Raw genomic sequence first — 19,897 nt, forward strand, 5'->3', positions numbered from 1 at the left:
GGGGGGGGATGGGAGTCAGTCTACCCCATGACAGAAGGGGGAGTTGATGTACAGTTTGATAGCCACAGGGAGAAAAGGATCTGGCGTGGCGTTCTGTGCTGCATCTTGGTGGAACCAGCCTGTTGCTGAAGGTGCTCCTCATGTTGACCAGTGTGTCATGGAGGGGGTGATCTGTATTGTCCAAGATGCTTCTCAGTTTGAGGAACATCCTCCCCTCCAAGACCATCTCCGGTGTATCCAACTCCACCCCCAGGACAGAGCCAGCCTTCCTGATGGGCTTGTTAATTCTGTTGGGAGTCCGAGGCCTTCGCCCTGCTGCCCCAGCACACGACGGCGAAGAAGATGGCGTTGGCCACCACCATTTGGTGGAACATCTGCAGCAACTCACTGCAGATGTTGAAAGAGCGGAGCCTCCTCAGAATGTAAAAGCTTTGTTTGCGTGCTATCCACTCCAATCACACTAGATATGAGTACTATCACACCAAGTACAACCGGTAGTGCAAAGAGAAAACTACCAGAGTGCAGAATATAGTGTTACAGTTACAGAGAAAGTGCAGGTAATAAAAAATGTGAAATGTCTGCAATGAGGTAGGTTGGAAGATCAGGCCAACACTCTTAGTTTATGAGAGGACCATTCAGTCGTCTGATAACCGCAGGGAAGAAGCTGTTCCTGAAATTGGTGGACCTCACTTTCAAGCTTTTGTATCTTCTGCACGACAGAACAGGAGACGGGGTGTGAGAGGTTCTTGTTTGTGTTCATCGCTTTCCTGAAGCAGTGTGGTGTAGATGGAGTCAGTGGTGGGGAGTCCTGTCTGTGTGATGGACTGGGCCACATCCACAACTCTCTGCAATCTCGTGATCTTGGGCAGAGCTGTTCCCAGACCAAGCTTTGATGCAACCTGATAGGATGCTTTTTACGCTGCATCTGTAGAAATTGGCAAGAGTCAGCCTGTGACCAGACCATGTCAGCAGAGCTGACAAAAAGGGCGGCACAGCTAGTTGAACTGCTACCTCACGGAGCCAGCGATCCAGGTTCGAGCCTGACCTCGGGTGCTGTCTGCGCGTGGGGTTTGCACGTCCTCCCTGTGACCGCGTGGGTTTCCTCCGGGTGCTCCGGTTTCCTCCCACATCCATACGACGTGCAGGTTTGTAGGTTAATTGGCTCTCTGCATATTGCCCCTAGAGTGTATGGAGTGGATGAGAAAGTGAGATAACATAGAACTAGTGTGAACGGAGGATTGATGGCTGCCGTTGACCTGGTGGGCTCCATCATACACCTGTAGAAATTTGATATCCGACATGCCGTATCTTCTCAAACATCTGAGGAACTGGAGGCGTTGATGGACTTTCCTTGTCACATCCAGTTCAGGGAGACTTAGATACCTGTTTCCACTTGGAGGACCAATGTTGGCCTGTGTCCATGTGGAAGATGCGTATTAACATTCAAGCCCAGTAAAGCACATTGGAAAGCTAAGGCTATATGTTTTATTAAAAGATGATTTGAGTACAAGAGTAAAGACTTTTGGTCCAATTACATAAGACCCAGGAGAGTGAATGTGGAACAGTGTGTACAGTCTGGTCTCTCGTCTTAAGGAAGAATATACTTGTAATTAAAGGCATGTGGTAGCAACTCAACAAAATTCATCACTGGGTTAGTGTCTGAAGAAGGGTCTGGACCTGAAACGTCACCTATCCACGTTCTCCAGAGATGCTGCCTGACCCGCTGAGTGACTCCAGCAACTTTGTGTCCTTTTTCATCAATGGGTTGATAGGTTCGCTATTTAAGCAGAGATTGAATAGACTGGCTCTATACTTCAATGAGTTCAGAAGAAAGATCTGAATGAAATGTGGAGTTGTGGAGCCATACAGCGTGGAAACAGGCCCTTCGGCCCAACTTGCCCATACCAACCAACGTTCCCCATCTACACGAGTCCCACCTGCTTGCGTTTAGCCCATATCCTTCTAAACCTATCCTATCCATGTACCTGTCCAAATGTTTCTTAAACATTGTTATAGTCCCTGCCTCAACTACCTCCTCCGGCAGCTCGTTCCATACACCCACCATCCTTTGTGTCACAAAGTTGCCCCTCAGGTTCCAATTAGATCTTTGCCCCCCTCACCTTAAACCCGTGTCCTCTGGTTCTCGATTCCCCGACTCTGGGTACAAGACTCTGTGCAATGACCTGATCTATTCCTCTCATGATGTTGTACACTGGTGACATGTACAAAACCCTTACTTGACAGTGCAAATGCCTCACTGATATTCCCTCTGGTTGACCTCAGAAGGGGAAAGATCTCAATATTGAACAGGACTCAAAGTGCTGGAGAAACTCAGCAGGTCAGGCAGCCTCTCGAGTGATAGGATTATTCGCGTCATGGGAGCAGAATGATGGCTTTCGGCCCATCGATGAGGAGGAACTTCTTTGGCCAGAGGGCGGTGGATCCGTGGAATTCATTGCTCCAGACGGCTGTGCAGGCCAAGTCATTGGGTACTTGTAAAGCGGACATTCCCAGGTTCTTGATTAGCACGGGTGACGGGTGGTGGAGAGAAGGCAGGAGAATGGGGTTGAGAGGGAAAGATAGATCAGTCACGACTGAATGGCGGAGTAGACTTGATGGGCCGAATGGGCTCCTAGAACTTATGAACTTATGCCCGCTCTACCATTCAACCATGGCTGATCTATCTTTCCCTCTCAACCCCATTCTCCTGCCTTCTCCCCATAACCCTGGATACCCTTACTAATCAAGAACCCGTCAATCTCCGCCTTAAAAATGCCCAATCATGGCCTCCACAGCAGCCTGTGGCAATGAGTTCCACAGACTCGCCATTCTCCGGCTAAGCATCTTAATTCCTCCTGACATGTCCTGGACTTCCAATGCTTTAAATATCGCCTCTGCTTCCATTAATAGAGTTTTGGATAATCACATTTTAATGATGCCTTAATCCCTTTAAGCCCTGAATCATCACAGTGCTGGAAGGTGAGGAATGTGTCGCGACAGCCTTATCTCGAAGCAAAAGTATATTCAGTCCCCATCGAACTGAAGCAGATACGTTTATGTGCAGCAGTGATGTGTCTGAGACAGGTCTGGGAGCAAACTGCAGGCAGTAATTTGGAAAATCGCGTAGCAGGGGCCATCTGATATTTCACTCAATAATTGGGACAAGCAAATGCAAAATGCTTTAAGACAAACACATTGCTCGGGAGGTTTTTTTTTTATGGTGGCTGATTCGATTTCAGAAACACGCTCCCAATCCAAAACTAATTCCCAGCTGATCAAATGAACTTCAAAAATGGTCTTAATCAGATTGGTTATTTTACACGATGATTTCAAAGTCAAAGAATCGTAAAATCACAATGCAGTTAGAACATAGAACAGTACAGCACGGGAACAGGCCATTTGGCCCACAATTCCATGCTCAACATGATGCCAAGTAAACTGACCTCCTTTGACAATAGACAATAGACAATAGACAATAGGTGCAGGAGGAGGCCATTCGGCCCTTCGAGCCAGCACCGCCATTCAATGTGATCATGGCTGATCATTCTCAATCAGTACCCCGTTCCTGCCTTCTCCCCATACTCCCTGACTCCGCTATCCTTAAGAGCTCTATCCAGCTCTCTCTTGAATGCATTCAGAGAATTGGCCTCCACTGCCTTCTGAGGCAGAGAATTCCACAGATTCACAACTCTCTGACTGAAGTTTTTCCTCATCTCAGTTCTAAATGGCCTACCCCTTATTCTTAAACTGTGGCCCCTTGTTCTGGACTCCCCCAACATTGGGAACATGTTTCCTGCCTCTAACGTGTCCAACCCCTTAATAATCTTATACGTTTCGATAAGCTTGCACATGATCCCTATCCCACCATTCCCTGCATATCCACGTGCCCATGTAAAATGCCACCATCGTACCTGCCTCCAACACCAACCCCAGCAGTAGATTCCAGGCACTCACCACCCTCTGCGTAAAAAAAACTTGCCCCACACATCTCCTTTAAACTCTGTCTCTCTCACCTTTAAAGCTGTGCCCTCTACTCTTTGACATTACCACTCTGGGAAAAAGGTTCTGCCTGTCTACCCTATCTATTCCTCTCATAATTTCATATACTTCTAACAGATCTTCCCTCAACTTCCGGCATTCCAGAGAAAACAATCCACGTTTGTCCAACCTCTCCCTGCAGCTAATACCCTCTAATCCGGGCAACATTCCGGTAAACCTCCTCAGCACCTTTTCCAAAGCCTCAACATCCTTCCTGTAATGGGGGTGACCAGAGCAGCAAGCAGTACTCCAAATGCTCCCTGACCAAAGTCCTCTGAAGCTGGCTCGGATTAAATTTGCCATCTCTCACCCTCATATTATTTAATGTGCCTGTGTGATTGATACATACAAAAGTAAATAAGGAGGACTAGAGATGACCACAGAGGCTTGTGAACTTGCATAGAAGCTACGTATACAAGCACGCAAGGAGGACATTTGGCCCATTGAGCCCATGCTAGCTCTTTGCCAGTGCCAGTGCCAGCTACCGAGCCTCCCTTGTGAATCAGGTACCTTCAATCCCCCACACTGCATTCACACTCAAACCACTCGCTGTACGCAAAAAAGATTCCTGTTTGTTTTCATTGTTCTCCCCCCCCCCTCTCGCCCCTCTCTACCCCCCTTCTTTCCACCACTCTCCCTCCCCTATCTCCTCCATCTCCCCCCCGACTTCCCCCCTCTCTCCTCCCCCTCTCCCCCCTCTCTCTCCCCTCCGCCCCTCTCTATCCCCCCCCTTCCCCACCCTATTCCTCCCCTCTCACTCCCCCTCATCTCTCTACTCCCCTTTCTCTCTCCGCCCCTCTCCTCCCCCCCTCTCTCCCCCAATTCCCTTCATTATTTGTCCCCTGGATTTTTATTGACCCCTTCACCAATTTGCATGTACTTCCTGATATTAAATGCCTCTGCTGAATTGTGCCCAGTGAACTGAAATGGGAAGAATTAACTCCATAAGAATTTACTCCATGCCTCCAGGGTCAGGCACAGTGGGGCAGCAGTAGATTGGCTGCCTCACAGCGCCAGACATCCGGGTTTGATCCTGAACCATACAGCACCATTGACCCATTGACTATGGGTGCTGTCTGTACGGAGTTTGCACGCTCTCCCTATGACCGCGTGGTTTTTCTCTGGGTGCTCTGGTTTCCTCCCACAAGCATCCTACCAACAACTAGAGAGCAGTGTACCTCATTGGAGACCCTCGGACTATCTTTGATCGGACTTTACTGGACTTTTGTCTTGCACTAAATGGTATTTATGTCATGCCCTTTATCGTGTATCTATACACTGTGGGTGGATCAATTGTAGTCATGTATAGTCATTCTGCTGACTGCTTAGCACAGAACAAAAGCATTTCACTGTACCTCGGTACACGTGACAATAAACTAAACTCAACTCAGCATTCCAAAGACGTGCGGGTTTGTCGGTTAATTGGCCCTCTATAAATTGTCCCTGGAGTGTGAGCTAGAACTAGTGTATGGGATTTTACGTCGGCGCTGACTTAGTGGGCCATTAAGGGCCTGCTTCCACACGGTATCTCCAAACAAAAGAAACACAAGACGTAGGAGCAGAATTAGGCCATCTGGCACATCGTGCCTGCTCCACCATTCTATCATGGCTGATCCATTTCTCCCTCTCCACCCCATTCTGCTGCCTTCTCCCCACAATCTTTGCATCCTTGTATCCGGGGTGAGTGGGAAAGAGGAGATTTATTGCAAGTCTACATCAAGGGAGTGAACAGGATGGATTTTCCGCAGTGGAATTCTGTACACTAACAACAAACACAAAGCTTGATTGGAAATCCATGCAGGGGAAGCTAATTAGAAGATGCTGATCCATTATTGATTCATGTTTATGCGTTTTCACATATTTCTTGCATGATTGGTGGTTGTTGCAGGCAGTGTGGGAGGTCGAATGTACGGGGAAAATGTACAATTAATGGCAAGACCATTAACAGCACTGATGTACAGAGGGATCTTGGGGTCCAAGTCCATAACTACCCGAAAGTGGCAACACAAGTAGATAGAGTGTGCCGCACGGTGGCGCAGCGGTAGAGTTGCTGCCTTACAGCGAATGCAGCGGCGGAGACTCAGGTTCGATCCTGACTACGGGCGCCGTCTGTACGGAGTTTGTACGTTCTCCCCGTGACCTGCATGGGTTTTCTCCGAGATCTTCGGTTTCCTCCCACACTCCAAAGACGTACAGGTATGGAGGTTAATTGACTGGGTAAATGTAAAAATTGTCCCTAGTGTGTGTAGGATAGTGTTAATGTGTGGGGATCGCTGGGCGGCGCGGACTCGGTGGGCCGAAGGGCCTGTTTCCGCGCTGTATCTCTAAATCTAAAATCTAAATCTAAAAAAATCTAAAGAAGACGTGGAGCAGCGGTTCTTAACCTGGGGGTCGTGACCCCCATGGGGGTCGTTTTGGGTTTTTCCGGGGGTCATGAAGGGGTCATAAATGAAATTATCCCATCCCATTGACTGAGTATTGGCAGACATGTTTTCATAAATCGGGCTGTTTTTTTGGAGGGGGTTTTTCAATTTTTGTTTCGGGGGTCACGGTACTGACCGAGAATGACTGATGGGGACGTGGGGGCCAAAAAGGTTAAGAGCCGCTGGCGTGGAGCACGCCTCCTTTCATACATCAGAGCATTTTGAGTACAAGATGCACGAAGTCGTGAAGCAGCTTTATGGGACTTTGGCACCAATCCTGGTCAACATGGATGAGTAGGGCTGAATAGCCTGTTTCTGCGCTGTATGACTCCACGATTGTAATGTAAGAATATAAAAATTGCGTACGAGAGGCAGCGTACGAGAGACGCCACGTTTCCTGAACCTCTACTCCATCCATCATACGCTCAAGACAACCCATGCTTGAATCATATTGATACCAGGGTTAGACCATAGAACAGTGTAGCATAGGAGCAGGAGCAGACTGCCCGGCCCTCATTGTCTGCGTTGTGCATGATGCCAAGACCAACTCTTATCGGCCCTAAGCTTATCCCCCTATCACTTAGATGGACACAAAAAGCTGCAGTAACTCAGCGGGGCAGACAGCATCTCTGGAGAAAAGGAATGGATGACGTTTCAGTCGAGACCCTTCTTCAGACTGAGAGTCAGGGGAAAGGGAGACGAGAGATATAGACGGTGATATAATAGAGAGATATAAAACAAGTGAATGAATCACAGAGGGGGAGCAGCTAGAGAGAGTGTTGCAGAACTCTTGTTGGAGAGAGGAGGAGGATTCTTCAAAATCCGCATACCTTGACGCGATTTCACGGTTGATCGGATAAAATGTGTAGGAAGGAACTGCAGATGATGGTTTAAACCAAAGATAGACCCAAAAAGCTGGAGTAACTCAGCGGCTCAGACGGCATCACTGGAGAGAAGAATCCCCTGCCTGGCTTCGTCCAGCTCCCATCTCTATTTTCCAGCTCATTCCCCCCACCCTCCACCCCCCACTCCATCAATCTGATGGGTTGCCCAACCCGAAACATCGTCTGTCCATTCATTCCACAGATGCTGCCGGATCCATTGAGTTCCTCCAGCACACTGCGCTTTGATGAAGATTCCAGCACCTGCATTTTCTTTCAACTCTAATTTGATGGCACTTTGGTCAACCTCCAAATTACAGCGCGCTCCATCCAAAGTAGATCCATTTCTCCCAAACAGCATCTGCAGTGGCATTTATACCACCTGCAAATCCTTTAATCAACAACATCTGCTTCCTGATCTCATTTGCACAGGGAACAAGCTGTTTTTAGATTAGCTTTGCATTTAGTAAGCTTTCTTTCCTGGTTCGTTGCACATTTGCTTGTTCGCCGAATTGAACTTTTACTGCATTTTTTTTGTTTGTGTTTTGGTTTCAATTTAGCTTTGGGTGGTCTGAATTGATGTTCTTGCTTGCCAATGCTATCAGTCAGTGTACACTGTTGTTTAGTCAGCTGATGAGATGATGCATGAGTAAGGAAGAATTAGTGTCATAGTCATACAGCACAGAAACAGGCCTTTCGGATCAACTTGCCCGCACTGACCAGCATGCCGCATCGACACTAGGCCCACCTGCTCTTGTTTGGCCCGTATCCCTCTAAACCTTTCCTATCCATGTCCAAAAGCCTTTTGAATGTTGTTATAGTACCTGCCTCAACAACCTCCTCTGGCAGCTCATTCCATAGACCCACAACCCTCTGTTTGAAAAACTTGTTCCTCAGCTTCCTATTAAATCTTTTCCCCTCTTAAACCTACGTTCCCTGATTCTTGATTCCCCTACTATGGGTAAAAAGACTCTGCATTCACCATATCTATTCTCCTCATGATATTATACACCGCGAGAAGATCACCCCTCAGCCTCCTGCGCTCCAGGGAATACTCCTAACCTACCCAACCTCTCCCTGTAGCCCAGGCCCTCAAGTCTTGGTAACATCCTTGTAAATCTTCTCTGCACTCTTTCCAGCTTGATGGCATCATTCTCATAGCAGGGCGGCCAAAACTGAACACAATGCTTCAAGTGCGGCCTTACAAGCGTATCTTGAGATATTCTGGGACTGTTTTTGTACTGATTTATCTATTGTAAACCTCTCCTAAGATCTGTCTTCTCTGCACATTTGTTGTGGGAACTCTGCGTTCCCACAACACAGTTTGGTTCCATCAACAGCTCCCATTGCCAGTTTCAGTACAGTTTCAGTTCTTATCCGGACTTTGGTGTGATTCCATCCGTCCTTCCGGAGTAGTTTTATATCGCCCTTGAGGCCAACATCTTTCCAGACATTCTCAGGCATCACCATTGCTGAAACTGGAAATTCATTTTAGTTTAGTTTATTCCGTCTTTACCTAGCAGTGCTGAGTTGAGCAGCACCTACCTGACAAGATGGATAATTAAGGGGATAATCACCCAAAGCAAATTAATTCATAATTACTGCATATCAAACATGTTTACTCATAGAGTTATCTCCAGTGATCCTTCCAATGATTTAATAACCATCCACAATAATACACGGTTATATCCCAACTTTATTATGCATTTCACAAATGTGGCAAGACCAGTAATTATGAACCATTAACACTGAGATGAAGACTCATTCATTTACGCAGAGGTGTTCATCACTGGGAGCCACACTGTGGTGACAGTCAGAAGCTTCTTCCCAGAATAGAAATGTCAAAGTCTACATGTTCCCAGGTGAGGGCAGATAAGATCTTGGTCTTGGCTTCGTGTTCAACACACACATTGAGGGCTGAAGGACCTCTTTTCTGTGCTGCACTGTTCTATGTTCGAACCCTGGTATGAATCTGATTCGAGCGTGGATTGTTGTTAATGTATGTCGCTGAGTTAAATGTGGAATATGGAGTGTTTTCTATTCCCAGTGTGGTGGTTTCTGAGATTGAGTGCAATTTAATAAACAGGGGCCATAAAGACGTTGTCCAAAAAATACCGACTCATTCACTAATGCCCTTTAAGGCAGGGAAAATGCCATCCTTGTAGAATTATGGCCTTCTTGCAACACCATTCGCAATCTAAACATCGTTAACTCCCCCCTGGTGATCTTGCAAGACATCTTATAATAGGGTCCCTGGCGATAAATCTGATAAATACCAAACATACAAGCAACATCCATTTTCCGAGAGTAAATAAAAGCAAAGAATTTTGTGAGGCAATTGCCAAAGAAACCTAATCCCCGAGATTACTCTCTATAGAGAGAAATCAGCTCCTTCTATATTCAAGACTTAGGAGAGTTAAGAGCGTTTAATTGCCATATGTACCGACAACGGCGGCACGGTAGCGCAGCGGTAGAGTTGCTGCTTTACAGCGAATGCAGCGCCGGAGACTCAGGTTCGATCCTGACTACGGGCGCTGCACTGTAAGGAGTTTGTACGTTCTCCCCGTGACCTGCGTGGGTTTTCTCCGAGACCTTCGGTTTCCTCCCACACTCCAAAGACGTACAGGTATGTAGGTTAATTGACTGGGTGAATGTAAAAATTGTCCCTCGTGTGTGTGTGTAGGATAGTGTTAGTGTGTGGGGATCACTGGGCGGCGCGGACTTGGTGGGCCAAAAAGACCTGTTTCCGCGCTGTATCTGAAATATGAAATATGAAAATAAAATATGAAATATGAAATATGAAATTCTTACTTGCAGCAGCATAACAGGCAAGTAAAAGTAATTACACGCACATCATATACAGGTCCACCACTGATTTTCTGGCACCTCCTTTAATCCGGACAGAATGATGAGAGCGCGCTGAGAAATCCCTCCGGATGTCCTCCTGAAAATGTGGTGCCCAGGCCGGGCGAGGCGGCCGATCTCGACCTCATCGGGACTTCCGCGGCCAATCAGCAGGTCGAATGTGCCCCTTGCGCCCAGGGCTCAGGAACTCCGGCCCAGCCGGAGCCGGCAGATCCGCTCCCATAGCCGACCTCCGAGGCCGACTTTGCGGGCAGGTGTCTCGGCGGCCTCGGTGGTACGTTCCGGTACCGTTGGACTCCGCTCGGAGGCTGCGACCTCTGTTGGTCCGGCAAAGTGGAGAGTCCAGAAAGGCTCTGGAATCAAAGGTGCCGGGAAATCGGTGGTGGACCTGTATAATAAACCAAAAAAACGCAATACATTACTAACCAGAACACTATTGCAAAACCTTCGTGCCACCAAAGACAGTCCATATAGAAATTCATAGGAGACGTGAGGAGCGGCAGATGCTGGAATCTCGAATAGAACACCAAGTGCTGCAGAAACTCAGTGGGTCAGGCTGCATCTGTGGAAGGGATGGATAGGTGACTTTTCGGGTTGGGTCTCTCCTTCAAACCCAAACTGAAACGTCGCCTATCAATTCACTCTAGAGATACTGCCTGACCTGTTGAGTTACTCCAGTACTTTGTGTTCTACCATGGAAGTTCATAGTTGAGGTTAGTGTTAAGAGTCAAGATGGTTGCTGAGATGAAATCTTGAACCTAGCGGTAACAGCTTTTAAGCACCTAGAATCATTGAGTCACACAGCACAGAAACAGGGCCCTTCGGCCCAATTGCTCCCCTTGTGGTGAAGAAACAGTTCCTAATTGAAGTTACCAGGCTGTGGAGTTATACAGCACTGGAACAGTTCCCTCAGCATAACCCATCCATGTTGACCAAAGCGCCCCATTGATCAGAAAGAGGATCTTAATGCCGTTGTTTAAAGTATAGTTTAATTTAAAGTTTTGAAGATACAATGTGGAAACAGGCCCTTCAGCCCACCAAGTCCACACCAACCATCGATTACTCATACACTAGTTCTATGTTGTCCCACTTTCGCATCCTACGCACTAAAGGCAATTTACAGAGGTCAATTAACCTACAAATCTGCATGTCTTTGGAATGTGGGAGGAAATCAGAGCACCCGGAGAAAACCCACGCGATCACAGGGAGAACGTGCAAACTCCACACAGACAGCACCCGTTGTCAGGATCGAACCCAGGTCTCTGGCGCTGTGAGGCAGCAACTCTACCGCTGCACACTGCGCTGCCCGGTGATTGGCCCATATCTCTCTAAACCTTTCCTATCCATGTATCTGCCCAAATGTCTTTTAAATGTTATATACCTGCCTCATCTACCCCCTCTGGTAGCTTGTTCCATCCTCTGTGTGAAAAAAATAACCCTTCAGGTTCCTATTTAATCTTTTCCCTCCCACCTCAAACCTATGTTCTCTGGTTCTTGATTCCCCTACTTTGGGAAAAACGACTGTGGGCGTTCACCCTACCTATTCCCCATTATTACATACACCTCACTATGATCATCCCTCAGCCTCCTTCACTCCAAGCAATAAAGTCTCATTGGTGCCAATACATGATTCCCAATTGATAGGAGTGGCATGGGAATGTGGCCAGGGTGATGTGGGTCTGACCAAAACGTCACCTATCCATGTTCTCCAGAGATGGTGCCTGACCAGCTGAGCTACTCCAGCACTTTGTGTCTTTGTGTGCTTTGGTGTGAGTCTTGGATGATATTGGTTGCCTTTTTGAGGCAGCGTCTCCTGTAGATCCCTTCGACCGATCGGATTCTTAACCTGATACTTGAAAGAGTTAATAATTTGTCTTGGAACAACTTTGTTGATTCCTTTCCCAGCCTCCCTTCTCTTAATCTACCAGCTTTTATTAGCGCAATTGCAACTAATTTGGAGATCATGGAAATTTAGGAGGCAAATGAGCCAGCAACTAACTGTTTGCCAGCAGCTAATTATCCAACAGATGTCTGGGAAATAATTGCTTGCTAATGGTTAATACATTAACTTTGAGCTGATTATGATCAGCAGATCCATTTGCAGTAAGTAAGCACTAAAACATAATTTGTTTTTCCGTAAGGCATCAAAATAATTATTAGCCTTCTAGTGATTGTGCCTGCTTTGCAGGAATTCCAAATGTTTTGGGATTTCTGAGCAATTAGTTAGTCAAACAGTGTGGAAACAGGGTCTTCGGCCCAACTTGCCCACTCCGTCCCACCTGCCTGCGTTTGGCCCATATCCCTCTAAACCTATCCTATCCATGTACCTGTCTACATGTTTTTTAAACATTGTGACAGTACCTGCCTCAACTTCCTCCTCCGGGAGCTCGTTCCGTATACCTACCGCTATTTGTGTAAAACGTCACCCTTCAGGTTCCTAGTAAATCTTCCCCCCCCCCTCCCCTTTAACCCATGTCCTTTGGTTCTTGATTCTCCTACCCTGGGCAAAAGACTCTGTGCGTTTACCCACTCTATTCCCGTCATAATTTTGTACACCTCGACAAGATCACTCCTCATCCTCTTGCGCTCCAAGGAATGGACCCTTGTCCAACCTCCCTATAATACTCAGGTCCTCGAGTCCTGGCAACATCCTCGTAAATTCTGATGCTTTTAATATCTATGAGCAATGCATTTATACTTTTCTCTGCCAGCTTTTGTACCCTGTTGCCTCGAGGATTGCCTCTTTCTGGACAAACACTCATCTTATCTATCTGCCTGATCTGAAACCTTCTGTAACCCCTCCCCCCCCTTCTCCCTCCCCCCCTCCAATCTGGGGTTGCACTCTGCAATCTTATGCAAGGTTCTAATCCTCAAATCACATCAAACACCGAATTGGGATTCTGTCTCGGTTTCATAAAGTGATACTGCACAGAAACAGTGCATAAGATCATGAGAGGAATAGATTGAGTAAATGCACAGAATCGTTTACTCAGAGTAAGGGAATCGAGAACCAGAGGAAATAAGTTTAAGGTGAAGGGAGTGGGATTTAATGGTAACTTTTTCACGTGGAGTGGGTGTATGGAAAGAACTCTAGGAATTTCATTGTTCCGTTTACAGTACATATAACAATGAATCACGAGTGTGCTGTACACCTCGAGAACTGTAATTCTGACTTCAGACTATTATGGAGCTGGAGGAGGTTACAGAGAGAGGGAGGAATGAGACCATGCAAGGATAGAAAAAGCATGAGGATAAGCTCCTTCATTTACGTGTTTTCAGTATAATGCCAAAGATTTTCCGACTTTAATTTAATGGCGAAGATTCTCTGACCTTTAATTTACAGATCCATTTTTCATTATAATGAATAGGGCACCACCTTTATTCTAACTCTGCACAGTGCCAAGAATATTAGGCTACCAGACTGGCCGCCCTTAAGCTGGGATCTTCCAACCTACCTCCTTGCAGACCTTGTATTCAATCTTTCCCCTCTATGGTTCAATTTCACAAGTGCAGAGTGAAGTACACTTTTTTGCACACAGTTCAGCCGTACATCAGCACAATCCTCTGGTTAGGGAATGTACAGAACAGCCCCACTGGGTCCATATACAAGAGTCGCCATTTTGCCGCCATTTTGCCGCCATTTTACACCCACCACAATTTGTGTGAAAGAACTACCCCTCAGTTTCCTATTGTCTTTCCCGCCCCCCCCCCCCCCCCCCCCCACCCCCACCTTAAACCTATGTCCTCTGCACTCTCTGCACTCTTGCTAGCTTAATGACATTTTTCCTGTAATGGGGTGATCACAACTGATCATTCGCCCTACCTATTCCCCTCGTGATCTTGCACACCTCCACACGATCACCCCTCAGCCTTCTGCCACGTTGCTGAACAAGCATCAGAGATATGCAGCATGCAAATGCAATGCATTTTACCAATGCATCTCACTCCTTAAAGCAGGGGGCCAAAAAGATCAGCTTTAATGGCGTGATTAAAAAAGAGAAGCAGATTTAGTTTCGGGTAAAAATCTCAGCAGCAATTTCTATGTCTTTCAGCCACTTGAACCAGTGAACTTGAGGTGAGTTTAGATGTCCATGGAAGGAGTGCAGCTCCCACTGAACTATGATACCATTGATTGGCCTGTAGACTTTAGGAATACAGCGGGAAATAGGCTCTTCGGCCTACCATGTTCGCGCCAACCAGCGATCACCCTGTTCACTAGCACTATCCTACACACTAGGGACGATTTACAATTTTTTTTACCGAAGCCAATTAACCTACAAACCTTTGGAGTGTGGGTGGAATCCGGAGCAGAGAAAACCCACGCTGTCACAAACTCTACAAACTCTTAACCTACAAGCTCCGCAGTCAGGATTGAACCTGGGTCTCTGGCGCTATAAGACAGCAGCTCTACCACTGTGCCCCTCTGCTACCCGGTTGACCCTTTGGCATAACTTGCCCATGCCAACCAATATGCCCCATCTACACTAGTCCCACCCAGTCCCTGTTTGGCCCATATCCCTCTAAACATTTCCCATACATGCACCTGTCCAAATGTTTCTTAAATGTTGTTATTGTAGTGTCACTGATGCTATGCGTTCAACTACCTGTATGCAACTCTATGTCCTCTTCCCATTCTGACTTCTTGCTCAGACCCAATCTCCATCACTCTAATATTGGTGGCCGTATCTTAAATAAAGCATACAGTATGCTTGCCTTCATAGGTTGGGGCATTGAGTGTTAGAGTCAGGAAGTCAATAGACAATAGACAATAGACAACAGACAATAGGTGCAGGAGTAGGCCATTCAGCCCTTCGAGCCAGCACCGCCATTCAATGCGATCATGGCTGATGAGTATTGCGTACAGTTCTGGTCGCCCCAATGCAGGAAGGATGTGGAGGCTTTGGAAAGGGTGCAGGGGTGTTTTAGCAGGATGATGCCTGGATTAGGGGGTATTAGCTTCAGGGAGAGGTTGGACAGACTTTGATTGTTTTCTCTGGAAGGCTGGAGGTTGCAGTGAGACCCGGTAGAAGCTCTTATAATTACATGTATGAGAGGCATAGACAGGGTAGACAGACAGAACTTTTTTCCTGGTATGGAAATATATATCAGAGGGTATAGCTTTAAGGTGAGAGGAGAAAAGTTTAAAGGAGATGTGCGAGACAAGTCTCTTAAACAGGGGGTGGTGGGTGCCTGGAACACACTGCCAGGGGTGGTAGTGGAGGCAGATACGATAGTGGCAATTAAGATGGTTTTGGATAGGCACAAGGATATGCAGGGAATGGAGGGAGATGGATTATGTGCAGGTACATAAGAGTTGGTCTTGGCATCATGTTGGGCATTGACATTGTGGGCCGAAGGGCCTGTTCCTGTGCTGTAATGTTCTATGTTCTACGTACTCCCACCATTTTGCTGACAAATTTAACTTCTCTGTTATTGAATACTTCTCTTCTAAGGATGAACACAGAATTTTTGTTTAGACATTTTTGGGATTAGTTTATTCGTGTCAAACCAAACCTCCCATGATTTTGTCTGAGGAATGATAATAAAGTATAAACCCAGCATAAAACCCAGCAAATAAACCCATCAACAGTAAACATACGGTGCTTCCGAGAACAAAGTGTTACAATCTTGGCAGTTTCTCCCTGGTGTTTAAGAGTTTGTGTTCTTTGGTTTAGTTTCGTTTATTTCAAGTGTTATGAGGTACAGTGGAAAGCTTTTCTGTGGTGTACTATCCAGTCAGCGGAAAGACTAGAGAAGATTACAATCAAGCCGTCCACCTTGTACAGATACAGGATAAAGAGAATCAAATTACAGAACGATCTACGTTGGAATGGTCAGACTCAGCAGCACGGTGGCGCAGCGGTAGAGTTGCTGCCTTACAGCGAATGCAGCGCCTGAGACTCAGGTTTGATCCTGACTACGGGCGCCGTCTGTACGGAGTTTGTACGTTCTCCCCGTGACCTGCGTGGGTTTTCTCCGAGATCTTCGGTTTCCTCCCACACTCCAAAGACGTACAGGTATGTAGGTTAATTGACTGGGTAAAATGTAAAAATTGTCCCTGGTGTGTGTAGGATAGTGTTAATGTGCGGGGATCGCTGGGTGGCGCGGACTCGGTGGGCCGAAGGGCCTGTTTCCGCGCTGTATCTCTAAATCTAAATCTAAATCTAAAATCTAAATCATGCAACAGTGAAAGCAACAGGTGTCCTAAATTTTCTGAGACGCAACTTTTATCATTGTTCAACTTCTATCAAGGAGAAGTTATACTTCACCCTCGTTAGACCACATTTGGACTACGCAGTTGCAGCATGGGTTCCATACACAAATAAAAACTTTCTTCCATCGAACGTGTCCAAAGACAGGCAGCTCGTTTTGATACAAATACTTATGAGAGAGAAGCGAGTGTTACCGAACTTCTAAATTCATTGGGGTGGAACACACTCCTAGACAGACGTAAAGCCCACCCACCGTTTGACCTGTTTGTACAAAATGTTAAATGGTCAGCTCGACATAGATTACCACATCTACACCAAACCCAACCCTATCAGGAATAGACGAGGGCATTCGATTCAATTTGAGATACCAGCTATCAAGACAGATGTGTATAGCAAACCATTCTTCCCTCGCACAATTAAAGCATGGAATAGTCTTCACCCTACTATAGTTACTCAACCAGACGCAACTAAATTTAAGGCAGCTCTTCTTCTCCAAGAAGCCCTTCTTGCTTAAGTCCATACTCCGCCACCTCCAGTTTAAATTCCATTTGGAATATTTTGGAGGACAAGAACCAAGAATAAAGCCCAGTAAAGTCCAATCAAAAATATTCTGAGGTTCTCCAATAATATAGACGTTAGGTCAGTACTGCTCGCTAGTTGGTGATGGGATGGTTCAGTTGCCTGATAACAGCTGGGAAGAAACTGTCCCTGAATCTGGAGGTGTGCATTTTCACACTTCTGTACCTCTTGCCTGGTGGGAGACAGGAGAAGAGGGAGTGACCGGGGTTGAAACAGGTCCTTGATTATGCTGGTAGCCTTGCCGAGGCAGCGTGAAGTGCAGATGGAGTCAATGGAAGGGAGATTGGTTTGTACGATGGCCGGAACAACAACTAGAGAGCAGTTCTGATTTCCCATCTACCTCATCGGAGACGCTCGGACTATCTTTGATCGGACTTTACTGGACTTTATCTTGCACTAAACGTTATTCACATTATTCCCTCTATCATGTATCTGTACACTGCGGATGGTTCGATTGTAATCACGTGTAGTCTTTCCGCTGACAAAAGCTTTTCACCATGCATCGGTACACGCGACAAAAAAAAAAAGTTCAAACTCCAAGTTTGTATAGGGATCTGCAGGGCTTCATCCAGTTCTTATGTTGTGAGCACTGCCGTCTCAGAGCCTGTCTCACTCAATCCTTTCCTTCTTTCCTCTCCTCAACTCGTAGCTTTGAAAAGCAGTTACACCTGCAACATCTGCAACGTGATCCTGAACTCAGTGGAACAGTTCCATGCACATCTGCAAGGCTCCAAGCACCAGAGCAAGTAAGTAAAACTCGTCATACAGATGTTACAGATGTTGGTGGTGAGGGAATCAAGTCCATGCTCGCTGGTACCAGGCGCACAGTTCACTGGTTCTATGGTTCCTTACTATCACGTGTACCAAGGTTCAGTGGAATGATTTTTCTGCATACAGATCAGTGAGATTATTGCCGCACATAAGTACAATCCCCGATTAAGTTCAGAATGCAAAGAAACAGCCCACTGGGTCCACCTGCAAGGGTGGCCAGGTTTTGCCGCCATTTTCAGACCCAACAGCTGTAGTTGGCCATAAAGGCCCGTTGCAGCTGTCACCTCCGTCCGGATTGTCCCGCGAACCGTCCTCCCTCTCCTCGCCCGGCCACCTCCAGCCTTCGTGCCCTGTGGGCGCCTCCCGCTGCCGACCTTTTGGGCGCGGAAGGTAAAATCCCCGTCCCTTCTCACCGGCCCTTTGTCCAGCGTCCGCTGCCATCGCCAACTCCCTCCACCCTCCTCTCCGGTTCCCGGTCCTCGGGATCGAGCTGGAGACGAGCTTCCCATTCCAGGTGAGGTTTCCCAATTCCACGGTGGGCGATCCAGGCCTGCTGCTGGGTTGTGGCAACGGCCTGTGATCTTTCCAATACCTGGGGTCCAATTGACCCGGTTTATGTCAATGCAAACAGATCCCTAGGAGTGGGGGATTGGTCTGAAGAAGGGTCAAGACCTGAAACGTCATCCGTCCATTCCCCTCCACAGATGCTGCCTGACCCACTGAGTGTCTCCAGCACTTTGTGTTTTGCTCAAGATTCCGGTATCTGAAATTCCTTGTGTCTCCAAGACTGGGTTACAAACTGGGATCTAATCAAGGGATTTGGGGGGTTATATATAGAATGACAAATTGTTGGGAGTGGGTCTCAGGCTGTAATCTAAATGAGGGCTTAGGGGGGTGGCTTATAGATAGAATATCAGATGCCTGGGGCTGGGTTACAGGGGGTTTATAAAGAGAATAACAGACCTCTGGGAGTGGGTTACAGGTCGGGACCTAATCGCAGGGTTCAGAGGGGGGATTATATATAGAATAACAGGTTCCCATGAGTGGGTTACAGGCTGGAATCTAATCCAGGGATATGGGGGCTTTATATATAGAATAACAGATTCCCGTGAATAAGTTACAGGCCAAGATTTAATTCAGGGGTTCAGAGGTTTCTCGATGGAATAGCAGATACCCGGGAGTAAGTTACAGGCTGGGGTCTAATCGAGATGTTGGCTGGGGTTACTTTTTCTCAAGCATATTGCCTGAGGTCTACTAGGCCTCCCCTTCTCCAAGCATGTCCCGAGCGGAAGGGACACTGTTTATGGGCTTATGTTCCTCTCACATGTTAAATCTCCCTACTTTTTGCCATTGTTGTTACATTGGCACAGAGGTAGAGTTGCTGCCTCACAGCGCCAGAGACCCGGGTTCGAATCTGACCACAGGCCCTGCCTGCACGGAGTTTGCACCTTCTCCCTGTGACCGGGTGGGATTTCTCCGGGTGCTCCGGTTTCCTCCCACGCTCCAAAGACGTGTAGCTTTGTAGGTTAATTGGCTTCTGTAAATTGTCCCTAGTGAGCAGGATTAGCACTAGCGCACGGGTGATCGGCGGTCGGTGAGGACCCGGTGGGCCCGAAGTATCCACGCTGGATCGCGAAACCTATCTTTCTGGTAGCCATTGGAGGGGGATAGCGCTTTGAATAGTGTCCTTCTCTCAGACACCCCGAACCTTTTAAGTGGATCTGCAGCCTTGGCCTTGTGACCCGGCTGATCGACGAGCTGTACGTCTCCCAGTGGCACTGGGACTGTTGCCTCTGATTAAATCAATGATCAGTGCCTTCCCTGGGCCTCGTTCCAGCGAGCAAAGCCACCAGGGTCAAGACAACAAGGAAACTAACCAATCACGACACATTGCTACAAGAATTGATGTGCATTTTATCCCCCAAGTTGTCCCTCGGTTGTGCTTATTGTAATTCTCCCCATTCGCTGAAGTAATTTGTCAACCGCCAGTCACCACCCGGAGCTCAGTTGGCCATACAGTTTATTTCCACGGTGTTGTGACTCATTCAGATAAGATTAAGCGACGTTGTCCTCTCTCATTCCTGTGGGGTGATTTGCTTTGCTGAAACTCAACCTGTTCTGCGATGGT

General features: G+C 47.1%; 1 pseudogene across 1 annotated transcript in view; it reads left to right on the plus strand.

Moving 5' to 3' along the window:
* LOC144600909 (zinc finger matrin-type protein 4-like) overlaps nucleotides 1-19,897 on the plus strand; it is a 143,386-nt pseudogene that overhangs the window by 94,300 nt on the left and 29,189 nt on the right. Inside the window, exon 6 of the transcript XR_013548196.1 lies at nucleotides 17,648-17,744. The product of XR_013548196.1 is annotated as a zinc finger matrin-type protein 4-like (transcript). The remainder of the gene's footprint in view (nucleotides 1-17,647; nucleotides 17,745-19,897) is intronic.

The sequence above is a fragment of the Rhinoraja longicauda genome, chromosome 16 (genome assembly GCF_053455715.1).
Source record: "Rhinoraja longicauda isolate Sanriku21f chromosome 16, sRhiLon1.1, whole genome shotgun sequence".
NCBI classification, from domain to species: Eukaryota; Metazoa; Chordata; class Chondrichthyes; order Rajiformes; family Arhynchobatidae; genus Rhinoraja; species Rhinoraja longicauda.